The sequence below is a fragment of the Salvelinus sp. IW2-2015 genome, unplaced genomic scaffold, assembly GCF_002910315.2.
Source record: "Salvelinus sp. IW2-2015 unplaced genomic scaffold, ASM291031v2 Un_scaffold1805, whole genome shotgun sequence".
Classification (NCBI taxonomy): Eukaryota; Metazoa; Chordata; class Actinopteri; order Salmoniformes; family Salmonidae; genus Salvelinus; species Salvelinus sp. IW2-2015.
In genome coordinates this window covers 127,757-140,389 of record NW_019943178.1, presented here as the reverse complement: position 1 = coordinate 140,389, position 12,633 = coordinate 127,757, and the positions used below count along the sequence as shown (strand labels likewise).

The window sequence follows — 12,633 nt, the reverse complement described above, 5'->3', positions numbered from 1 at the left end:
AGTCAAAAGTTTGGAAACAGCTAACTCGCTCATTAAGGGTGTTTCTCTTTAAATTTTTACTATTTTCCTACATTGAGAATAAAAGTTGAAGACATCAAAAACTATTCAAATAACCACAATTGGAATCGGTAGTAACGCACAAAAAGTGTTATTAAAATCAAATTCAAAAAAACCATTTTTAGGATTATAGCGACTTCTTTGAAACGCACAGTACGCCATGCTTATTCCAGTAGCTATCTCCGTTACGCAGTTACAACGTGCATAGGTCTTCAGCACTGCCCATCTGTGAATATATCTCTTAGGCACTTTTTTCGCAACGAGTCTTGAAAAAATGAGTTCCCCCACATATGCTGAGGGCACGTTGTTGGCTTTGCTTATTTCGCTATATTCACATTAAAACTTCAAATCCTCTGCAGTCCATATTACGGTTAGCTAGTAGGCTCCCAAACCTATTTCTAATTGGTTGTAGTTCGGTGATGTCGTGGAAGGTCAGTCGTCATGCTACGTGATGCTCATCGCATACACTAAATCACACATCTGATCTTCTTGGTTATGTCAAATAGCCCTTAACAGACCTGGAGGATGTAGGGTCATTTGTCCTTAAGTTTGAAAAAACAACACGGATAAGTCTTTCAATATACTAGGCGAAGTCGGTCCCCTCTCACGGTTAGGCTATTCCAGGCTTGTTCGGTAGCCAATCCAGCTAGCGGGCTGTCACGGCGGCGTTCGAAACATCCACGCGATCTTGTAGCTAATAGTTAGCTATCGTCCTCATCCGCCGCTCCACCTTTAAATTTTCCATTTGTTTTTGTCCTTGTTTTTTTCCTCTTTTACGTCCCCCCGCACAGGCCAGTTAGCTACCTGTTAGCTAGCTTCTAGCCGTCATAACGCTGGTTACATTCCCCATCATACACTATCCTTTAAAACATTATATTATCTCTGTTCCCCCATGTCTGTGTGTGGCGTCATTCGTCTCCTGTAAATGTTATCTATGTCGTTATTTAGGTGATGCTACAGGCTGGTTTTTGGGCATGCGCCGGGTATTGTTGTAAAACCCCAGTAGTACTTATGTGTATTTAGATTTTGATACGTTATTCTGGTGGTGTAATTTTTGTTGTTTATGTGCGCTAATCATATGATGTAGCGTTTCTCGCCTGACGGGCTCGTTCTTCGGTTCGGTTTCCTTGGGCCGGCAGTGTTGTTACTGCGTGCTTCTAATGTGTCTCAGTTGCGATAGCGCCATGTCTGTCGTTAGCTCACGTTCGCTGCTCGGCATTCTCTGCCTCTGAGATGACTGCGCACGCCGGTACATGCTCGATGAGGCCATTCTGTGCAGTACCCCGCTCCCTGTCTTAACACATCTTGCTGTATTTTGCGCTTAGTGTGTCGTCATGTGTCGTGCGCAATATATATCAAACTGCGCTTGCCCCTTTTCCACCCTTTGTCAGGAATACGTCAGCTCTCCTGCACCTGACTTCCTTCGACCAGTTGCGCACACTGCTGACAACACTAAGCGCAAACCAGATGGGGATGTGCACATCGCTGCAGAAATGCTGTGATAGCCATGCTGGTTAAGTGTGCATTGAACTCTAAATAAATCAGTGACAGTGTCACGCATTAAAAGCACCCCACGACCATGCACACCTCCTCCTCCGTGCTTGACGGCTGGGAACCACACCTGCAGAGATCATCCCGTTCCCGAATAGTGAACTGTGGGGAGGGTGGGGCCGGAGTAGGCGTCAGACGATGCAGTTCGCACAACAGAGACAAGCTTAAGGTGAGTCTAGCGAAGAGCACAAAAGATAGGTGTCTGTCAGAACGTCTATGCACTGACATTCCAGGCACCTAAGAGGACAAATTTCCAACCGGTCAGCTACGATGCCCAGGCTCACTGCTCAGTAGTTTCTTGGAGATTCACACACAAGTCATCATTTACTCATTATGTAGTTGCTGATCCTATATAGATAAGTGGTTTTCATTTGTCAGGAAATCAACCAATGGAAAGGCGCTGATGTTATGCAGTGCTTCTCTGAACAGTATGATGTCTGGAGATGTCCATCTGTTATTGAACTCGAGTGAATCATCTATTTTTTGGCTGCAATATTTCTGAAGCTGTTATTTCTAATGCTTATCCTCTGTTGCAGAGGTACTCTGGGTCTTCCTTTCCTGTGGCGAGTCCATCATGACGAGGCCAGTTTTCATCATAGCGCTTGATGGCTTTTGCGACTGGCAACTATAAGAACGTTTCAAAGTTCTTAGAAGATGTTCTGTAGATTGACTGACCTTATCATGTCTATAAAGTAGTGACTAAGACTGTCAATTTCTCGTTGCGTATTTGAGCTGTTCATTGCATAATATGGACTTGGTCTTTTACAAATAAGGGCTATCTTCTGTATATTCACCCCTACCCAACCAGTGCTCTGTCGCTAGAAGACACACATGAATGAACACTAGCGATGTGGACCAATACAAATGCAATTAGGAAGGAAAAGTAAAATGTTGCGCCACGCAAGATGAGCTATTTAGAAGGATACATATGGCACACCTGGTAGTATAGATAATGAGAGAGATGCCACCTAAACGCACGCAGGTGACTACCGGTCGATGAAAGCACAATGGATTTGAGATACAAAGTATGCGCAAGAAGTAGAATGCGGTAAGGGGCACGGGGTCGCGCAATGGATCCGGAAGCCAAGAGGACCGGGCTTGATGTCCGCATTTGAAGAATCTCACAAATATAAGATATATTTTTGACCTTGTTTTTACACAACTTTTTTGGTTACTAACAATGATTCCATATGCTGTTCAGTATTCATTAAAGTTTGGATGGGATCGCGTGCGAACTAGACTTCGGCTCGAGTGGTAAGATGTTAGAAATCTACTTGGTTAAGATTTATCAAACAGGCAAAAAGGCCTACACAAAACCAAGGACCTCGCCTGTCACTATGGAGCTATGTATGAGACTAGGATAGGTGTCACAGAGATGATCTTTGCTCTGCAAGTACAGATTGCCGCTTGGAACCTTCCCAATCACCGACGTCAACCAATTAAATGTTTTGGGATGATTGGTAACTTGCACGCAAAATATCACACGCGAAAGTTAATGCAAGCAATATCACAAGTGCTCAGGTAATAGTGGTGGATAATTCTGTACAAGCACTTGGATTGAAATAAGCATTCCAGGTTGCAGCTGGTTGAGAGAATGGGTGGCTACTTTCGAAAGAATCTATAGTCTTCTAAATCACTATATCTCCTCTGTATTCTCGCTCTTAACTTTTTTTGGCTTCTAACATACCGATTCCATACTGTGGTTTAATGTGTGAGTAGTGATCAGATACCTGTCTTCAACTTTTATTCTACATGTGAACCTAGTAAAAATAAAGAAACACCTTGAAATGAGGTAGCCTGTGTCCAACTTTTAGGACTGGTATGTAATATATAAAGGGACATGGTACTGGCAGACCAAAGCCAATTAGGGCACTGTTTAAGTTTCCCTACATGAATGGGAAGTTTTCGTAGTAAGAATAGTCGACTTTGCTCCAGATTCTTAGTTGTAAGGCAGCTGCTTGAGTGTCATTGTGTGTTATAGTGGTGGTTTCACATACGCTCTCTCTCTTCTCTCTAGCGTCGATGCTTACCATGGTGGCGTCAGGGTTCACCGGTTGCCAACGGAGATTCGTCTCACGCGGCAGAGATTTCCAAATGGCGGCTAGCACCTATCCTACAGGTCGCTGCTTGGGCACCTTCAAGTATGAGATCACCATCCTCGACGTCACTGCGTTTAACGGATCCGATCCGTCATAGGCTCTCACTGAGTGGCATACATCTCCCAGTGGTCGAGTGACGATAGCCGGGTGTACACACATACATATGAACTGCACATTTCGCACAGACAAAACACACAGTGCCTATCTATAGCTTTGTGTGTCAAAACACACAGTTGCCTACTCTATCAGTCTGTCGTCTGTCTGTTGCCTGTCGTTGTGTGTTTCGCTGTGTCTGTGTGTGCTGCTGTGGTGCTTGTCGCTTGTGTGATGTGTGTGTTGACTGTTTGCTGTGTGTGGTGTTGTGTGTGTGTGTGTGTGCACCGTGTAGCGGTTGCGCCGTCTCGTGTTCGTTGGTTGCGTGCGTGCGTTTCGAGCGGGGGTTGCGTGCGGTGTCTTGTGGTGTGGTGTTTGGCTCTTGGGTCTTGGGTTAGGGTGCGTGTGTGGGCGGGGGCGTGGGGGTACGTTGATCCGGAGAGGTGCCCGTAGACTGACTGGTGCTCTAGTGTCGGGAGCACACGTGTCACCTAGGCAGGTCCTCTATCGTCGGTATGGCGTTAAGACGCTGGGGGATGCGCGTCAGTTAGATAATACACTAGGCGAGTAGTGGAGTGTCGAGTGCGCCTGTATCGGGGAAAGTAGTGACATGAGCCCCTTAACTCTTCTTCCTCACTAATTTTTTGTTTTGTTACTCGTTTACCTATCGTTAGGTCTGCTCTTTATTCGATAAAAACTTTTTTTTTCTGTGTTTATCGCAATATGTCTCCTCGAGTCAATATCTATGGGGTGGCTAGGATCGAATATGCCTGTCGTGTGCCGGCATATGGTAGTTATGGAGCGAGACCAAAAATGTAGCTTTGTGTTTTTTTAATTAAAGTGAAAGATTAGTTATTTATATGATAAAAAAGTAAATGATAAATGTATGTCATCATGGAGTGATTCATAGAGATCCTTTTACTCGCAGTAGCTTTTCGGTGGCTGAAGCTCACTTTGGCAGTTGATGTATCAGTCCTTGAGTCTTCTTGGGTGTATGATAGTGCTACTAAGCTATGGTGCACATCGCTGTTGTGTATAATGTCCGAGTTTCCTCCAGGTTCTTGCGCTCACGCCCTGTTGTCAGATGGGTTTTCGCTTTTCAATGTCGCTCTGTTCATGGTTGTGGATGGGGAGTCTGTTCTCTGACGCTCTGCATACCGAGCTATTTTTCAGGCCCTCTCTCCTTCTCGCAATACGAAGATGTTTACGTTATCCGGAGTGTATGTAGCGAGGTGTTCTGGCGGCTTCCACGTGGCCTTCGAGCCTCACTACACCAAGGGAGCTATCCCAGATGACGCTTGTCAGGAAGCCTCTAGCCTGGCTATCTTGTCTTGGCTCGTGTGGTCGTTTATGGGGTCAGTTTGTCTCTGTTTGAAAGGTCGACCGTGCTGTCAGCGAGCGCCGCACAGTCCTGAGGATAGATGGCCCCTGGAGGGCAGGGTGGTTTGGCGGATCTGTCAAGGATAGCTCGTCTGTCTCGTTGCGTGACCGGTCGCGTTTGACCGTGAGGCCGCGCCGCTAGAACGAGGTCCTCCGCGCGGCCGACGCTGACCTGGGCGCTGCTGAATGAGGCACAACTGCGTTTCCCCCATGTCCACACTCGCATGCTGCATCTAGCGCCATCTAGCTTACCTCGTAGGGATGGTGCCAGGTTTCCTCCAGATATGATGCTTGGCATTCAGGCCAAAGAGGTTTAATCTTGGTTTTTCATCAGACCAAGAGAATCTTTGTTTCTCATGGTCCTGATAGTCTTAGGTGCCTATTGGCAAACTCCAAAAGGGGTATATCACGGCCTTTTACTGAAGAAGGTGGGCTTCCGGCGGCCACTCCTACATAAGGCTGGATCTGGTGGAGTGCTAGTGATGGTTGTCCTTCATGGAAGGTTCTCACCTATCTCACCACGAGGAACGTTCGAGCTCAGTGGCAGTTGCCATGCGGGATTCTTGGTCACCTCTCTGACACCAAGGCCCTTCTGCCCCGATCCTGCTCAGTTTTGGCCGCTGGCTAAGCTCTCGAAGAGTCTTGGTGGTTTCAAACTTCTTCCATTTAAGAATGAATGGAGGCCTACGTAATTCTTGGGGACCTTCAATGCTGCAGACATTTTTTGTACTCTTCCCCAGATTTGTGCCTCGAAATAATTCTGTCTCGAGCTCTACGGACAATTCGTGTGACCTCATGGCTCTGGTGTTTGCTCTGACATGCACGTCAACTGTGGAAGCCTTATATAGACAGGGTGTGTGCCTTTCCAAAGTCATGTCCAATCAATTAATTTTACCACAAGTGGAATCCAAGTTGTAAGAAACATTCAAGGATGTCAATGGAAACAGGATGCCCTGAGCTCAATTTCTAGTCTCAATAGCAAAGGGTCTGAATACTTATGTAAATAAGGTATTTCTGTTCGAACGTTTTTTTATGATTTGCCTCAAGTTTCCTAGAAAACACGTTTCGCTTCGTCATTATGCGTTTATTGTGTAGTAGATTTCTGAGCAGAAAAATAATAAATTTCCATCCATTTTGAGAATAAGGCTGTAAGGGTTTCGTTTACAAAATGTAGAAAAAGTCAAGGGGTCTGAAATACTTTCTGAAAGGCACTGTATAGATGCACTGTGTCTAGGGCTTTATGTTCATTCTAAAAAGTTAAGGAACGTCTTGTCGGTGGGTGCATGAAAGAGCATGAGCTTCTCTAGCACGAATGTCTATGTGAACTTGACGTTTGTGAGTGTCCTGCCGCCTGTATTTGCAGCCTACAGAATCGGAGTGTCCATAACAGCACAGTTTAAAATCCTGGGAACTCAAGCAGGATACAAGGTGCAACTGGAGAGGGCAAAACTGACCTGAGGTAAGAGACAAAAGACTGACTAGTACCTGGGACCACCATCATGTTGCATACAGTCAGCTCAGATCGAACTCCCTAGAACTACCAAGAACGCTCTAGAACTACCAAGAACTCCCTAGAACTACCAAGAACGCTCTAGAACTACCAAGAACTCCCTAGAACTCCCTACTGAACTCTCTGTTTCTCATTCTCTCCTCTCCCTATCCTTTCCTCCTATACTCTCTCCTCTCCGCAGGGAAAAGGAGGAACAGAGGAGACCTACTGGCTCATAGGGAAGGACAACTTTGAGAAACCTCTCCCCGTCCCCCCTGAATTCAAGAAAGGGTAAGGAACGCCTTCCTCCCTTCCCTCCTCTGTCTCTCCTCCACTGTCTGTGCCTTTTCTTGTTGATCCTGCCTCTGTGTCCGATTCGTTTTCCACAGGCAAATGGCTCATGGCCTGCAGATGGAGGAGATAGCGAGGTACAAGAAGAAAAAAGCTGAGAAACTGCAACAGCTTACAAAGAAGAATAACTGAATTACATAAGGTAATGTTATGCATGGAAAATGTATAACATTACTTGTTTGGTGACGTTTTTACTTGCTGTAGTTTGGGACTTGCCAGGCAGTCATTGTACATAACAATTTGTTCTTACCTGACTTGCCTGGTTAGATAAAGGTTCAATAAATACAACTCAATCAAACCTGGTTTGGTTTACCACCCAACACCGTTCATATTCATTTGTTGGTCACTGATCAAATCAGTTCTTCTACTTTACAAGTTTATGGCCGGGATTCAATCAAAGGTGCGTTTTCGACAATGCACTTTTGATTCAATCCCGGCCTAAGTTTCACTTGTAAACAGTGATATGTGAAGATTTGATTCTGAGTATGTCAATATAATTTTAGCTAATATACTGGTATGAGAGCACTATTGTGTTTTTTAATAGAGCAAATAATTCTGATCCTATCATAACTACACCTGGGAGGGCAGAGATCTTGATACATCTGGGACATGTACCTACCATATAGTTAATATGTGAGCTGGGACAGGTACCTACCATATAGTTAATATGTGAGCTGGGACAGGTACCTACCATTTATTAGTTTAATATGTGAGCTGGGACGAGTAGCCTATCATATAGTGAATATGTGAGAGGCTGGGACAGGTACCTACATATAGTTAATAGTTGTGAGCTTGGAACAGGGACGCTACTCAGTATAGTGTAAAATATGTGAGCTGGAAACAGGTAGCTACCTTATAGTAATAGTATGATGAGGCTGGGACAGGTAGCTACCGATGTATGTTACTATGTTATGTAAGCTGGGACAGAATAGCTTTACGCATATAGTTAATATGTTATGTGAGCTGGGACACGTAGCCTACCATATAATATATATTTGTGCAGCTGGACAGGTAGCTATCCGATATAGTTAATATGTTGGCGGGTACAGGTAGCCTACCATGTAGTTACTATTTGTTATGTGAGCTGGGACAGGAGTCTACCAATATAAGTTAATATGTTATGTAGGTGGACACGATAGCAAACCATTGGATTTATGTTAGATAGATGCTGGGACAGGTAGCTTCTTATATAGTTAATATTGTTATGTGAGCTGGGACGTAGCCTACCATAAGTTGTATGTGTATTTATTGAGCTGTGGACTAAGTAGCTATATATATTTACGATGTTAGTAGTAGTGGGGACAGGATAGCTTACTCTGGAGTTTCAGTTTTATGTTATTTGAGCTGGGACGATAGTAGCTGACGTATTAGTTAATTATGTTTGTGAGCTGAGGACAGGTAAGGCTTACTTTCTCAGGTTACTGATGTCTATGTCGAGCTGGAACAGGTAGCTACTAGATATAGTTAAGGTATTATGTGAGCTGGGACAGTGTAGCTACTATATAGTTACTATGTTATGTGAACGGGGAAAGGTAGCTACGTATGATAGTTAATTATATGATTATGTTGAGCTGGACAGAGTAGCTACTATATAGTTAATATGTTAGGTGAGTCTGGGCAGGTAGGCTACTGTATTAGTTAATATGTTTATGTGAGCTGGAACAGGTAGCTACTTGTGTAGTTAATTGATGTTATGTGAGCTGGAACAGTGTAGCTACTGTATAGTTAATATGTTATGTGAGTGTGAACAGGTAGCTACTGGATAAGTTATATGTTATGTGTTGATGCTGGGAACAGGTAGCTACTGTATAGTTAATATGTTATGTGAGCTGCCTACAGTGTGGAATCCCAGATATGTTGTTGTTTGTACTGTATGTTATGTTGTATGTTGTCTATGTTTGTCCCTTAAGTTTTGTTCCTGAAAACTCACTAACTTTTTGTGTCGTAGTTGCATATTTATCATTTGATGCCAATACCATTATAATGTTTATATGATATTGAACAGAGTTGGTGTTTCATGAAACGTATGAACCCTTAACTGGGTCCACAGTACTGCTTCTCCCTGATAGCTCTTTGATGTATTCTGAAATGTCACCAGTGAGTCTAGTCGCTTGGTGTCCCAGGTCTGAATCTGACCAGCAGTACTGCGGCTGGACATCGAGGCCTGGAACTGTCTGACCCCTAGTGTAAGCCACTGTTAGGAGGACACACTCTGGGCTAAATCTCTCTCCCTTTCTTTGTTGTATTTTGTGTGTTCCAGGTCTGTCCAGGAGATCAAGGACTTCAAGCTGCTCCTCCAGAAGGCCGTGAAGAAGATCTCCACTGTCAGAACGGTGGCTATGGTTACTATGGTGGACGACGACAACGTCATGATGCACCACCACTGACCAATCAGACTTCATGACGCACCACCACTGACCTTTGACCCTAGCCAGAAAGAGGCATCATGGGAGCTACAGCAAAGGCATATTTTGACTCCATTTTGAATCAATAGAACTTGGGGCTGACCAATGAGGACCACCAATTGACTATCGTATGGACATCAACTTTTTTGCTTTTATGGCTCCCGGTCTTTCAGACTGATTCTGTGTCCATTAAGAGCCTTGGATCCTTACTATCGCTCCATGGTCAACGAAGAGGGAACAGCAGGGAGGAAGAGGATCCAGTGACAAGTTTGCGTCTGCAGGTTATCGGTGAATATTCAGAAAAGGGCGCTTACAAGTGTCTGGACATGCGTTGCCCAAGCAACAGTGCGTGCGTGCGCCTGTGTCTGCATGCGCCTGCGTGTGTGTGTGACGGYGGAGGGGAAGTGAAAGGATGTGCTGTGTAGAGATTACTGCAGCTTGTTTTAAATATGAAGCATCTTGCCGGACGGTAGGACAATGAGTCACCTGGTCCAGGGACTATTATTAGAAGTATCAGTGTTACTCAGTAAACCACGGATCGGATCTGTCCGGTGAGTCTACTCGCTTGGTGTCCCATGAACGCTTTGCTCAAAGCCTCTTCCTGCTTTGCTTCTCCTCCTGATTTGCTCCTTCTCATCCTCTTCTCTTGGTGCCCTGACYAAACAGTCTCTCTTGATCGTCATGCTCCCTGCATTCACACGTTTCGAGGAAGCACTCTGTCCGTCTGCTGACTTACTGAAACGACAGCTTTGCTTTTTTTTTGTTCTTGCATGTCGTGTTATGTTGATGTTCTTTAATGTAAACCTCAGACTCTTCCAGGAAAACTCAGCATAGGTCAAATCAAATTGTATTTGTCGCATGCGCTGAATACAACAGGTGTAGGTTTACTTACGAGCCATTTTCCCAACAATGCAGTGCAACAAAAAAAAACAATTACAAAAAATATGATGGGTCAGTGACGGGTCGCTGCAGGTGTAAGAATCCCCATATAAGTGATACGTTTCTGTAACATGTATAACACATCTGTGAAATCACTCATGAGTATATACTTGGGGCCGAGAAGGGGCTGTTATGTATAGTATGTGCTCACTGAGACACTTTGTATGTGAGAGACAATCCGTCAAATATCACCTGTAGGACTTCTCTGATGTACAAACATACKCTCTGATGACGCACAAACATTCCTGTACGGATGTCTTTCTGAATAATTATTTCCATCATCATTTTTCAACATGCCTGTATTATAACCAATTCAAGACGATATAACATTTTGTTTGTTTACCGGTGTTTAATGTATTCATGTATAATTGTGTACTGTAACTTGATAGCATGGCTTGCAATACAAATGTGAAAATTGTCACTACTGGTCAGTTAACCCACAATAATGCACTTTCATGCCCCGTATGTGACAGACAATATGTAGGTCTACAGTATGGTTATATAGTTCAATGATGAAAAGACGGCACACAGTTACAATAAACGTATTTGCTAGATCACAAGTACTGTATTTTTGGTATTCTGAATGGCATTCAAATTAGATACACGGAGGTAAACCTATTAGCCTTATCAATTATGAAAACAATTTGTATCAGTGGTTAGTAGAGGTAACTTATTCTACCCTTCTCCCATGTACTGTCCTCACTCCACATGTCACAGGTTTTAATCGGTAGAGATTAAAAGGGACTTTTCTGACATGCAAACCAATCTTTAATTTTAGAATAGGTTATAAATAGGTTAGAGTCAGGGTTAAGGGTTTGGTTAAGGCTAGGGTCAAGGCAAGGATCAGTTAAACATTTTGGCTAGTCGGTTTGCGTGCCAAAAAGTCCCTTTAGTCTCACCAAAACAGTTTTAATTAGACTACAACGACCTCTGATGGCAGACAGAGCAGATGCATCAGATGGGGACCCAGAATGCAACTGGGATTGGGATTATCTACTGCTCTATTCCTGTCCCGACCAGTCTGTCTGCTCCTAGAACATCATGTACAGGAGGGGCCGGATTGTAATCCCACTATAAACCTGCTCATAGAGATATGGTGCCTGGAAATATATATCAATCCACAGTACAGTACCATTTACTGTAAATCAGGGTTCCAGATCCTACTGAGTTTTGCAGGTTTTTGTTACAGCCAGGCACTACATTATATGATAATACACTGCTGCCTGGGAATATGTATCCATCTACCAGTGGAGGCTGGTGGGAGGAGCTATAGAAAGACGGGCTCATTGTAATGGATGGAATGGAAGATAGTTTCCATATGCTTACATTTGACATTTTAGTCATTTAGCAGACTAAGAGCGATTTACAGTAGTGAGTGCATACATTTTGACACTTTTTTTCATTCTGGTCCACCATGGGAATCAAACCCACAACCCTGGCACTTGCGGCATGCTCTACCAACTGAGCTAAATGAATTCCATTCCAACCATTACAATGAGACAGTCCTCCTATAGCTTCTCCCACCCAGCCTCCACGGGTATCAACAATACAGTACCATTTACTGTGCTTCTAAGTGAGCAGAGCAAAAATATGAGGTTTGCAGGTTTTAGTCCCTGCCCAGCACTAAACACACCGGTTTGACATGATCAATGAACTATATTGAAATGTCATGTGCATAAAAGAGAGGAGACTAGAGCGCTTTCATCTAGGGAACTGTTATGTCATCTGGGGTTTAGTGGTGTGCGGAGGGAGGGGGGGGGGGGGGGTGAAAGGGGAGGATGGAGGGAAAGGGGAGGAGGAGAAAGGGATGGCGGGTGAGGATTTGGGCAGGGAGGTATAGCAGGATATGTGTAAATATGGAAATTAGGTAAACTACTACTACTTTTCTGCGCAGTTTAGTATATCTCCCGCTTGAGGAAACCCCATCCACCACTGTTCTATCTCAGTTATATGTTCATGCATTTTGAATAACCCAACAATACACAATAGTTTGAAGTTGTATTAGTCGTATGTAAAGGGGTATGCACATGGTATACACTTCCAACGAAATGCTTCCTTGAAAGGTTCCTTTTCGAAAATGCAACAACAATAAGAAATACTAAAAGATAAGAATACAAACATAAAGTATACCCAATTGCATTTTTATTGCTCAAAGTATTTCTTAATTAGTCAAATTACCGTATTTTAAAACATATTTTTTGCGGGGTCCCATTTTTGTAAAATGGCATCACATCTAAAGCACAACGGGAAGCAGACCTACAGTAATGCA

General features: G+C 43.8%; 1 pseudogene; it reads left to right on the top strand.

Moving 5' to 3' along the window:
• The window catches only part of LOC112072031 (retinal guanylyl cyclase 2-like), a 38,332-nt pseudogene extending 27,408 nt beyond the window's left edge, over positions 1-10,924 (top strand).
• Positions 10,925-12,633: the final 1,709 nt, after the last annotated feature.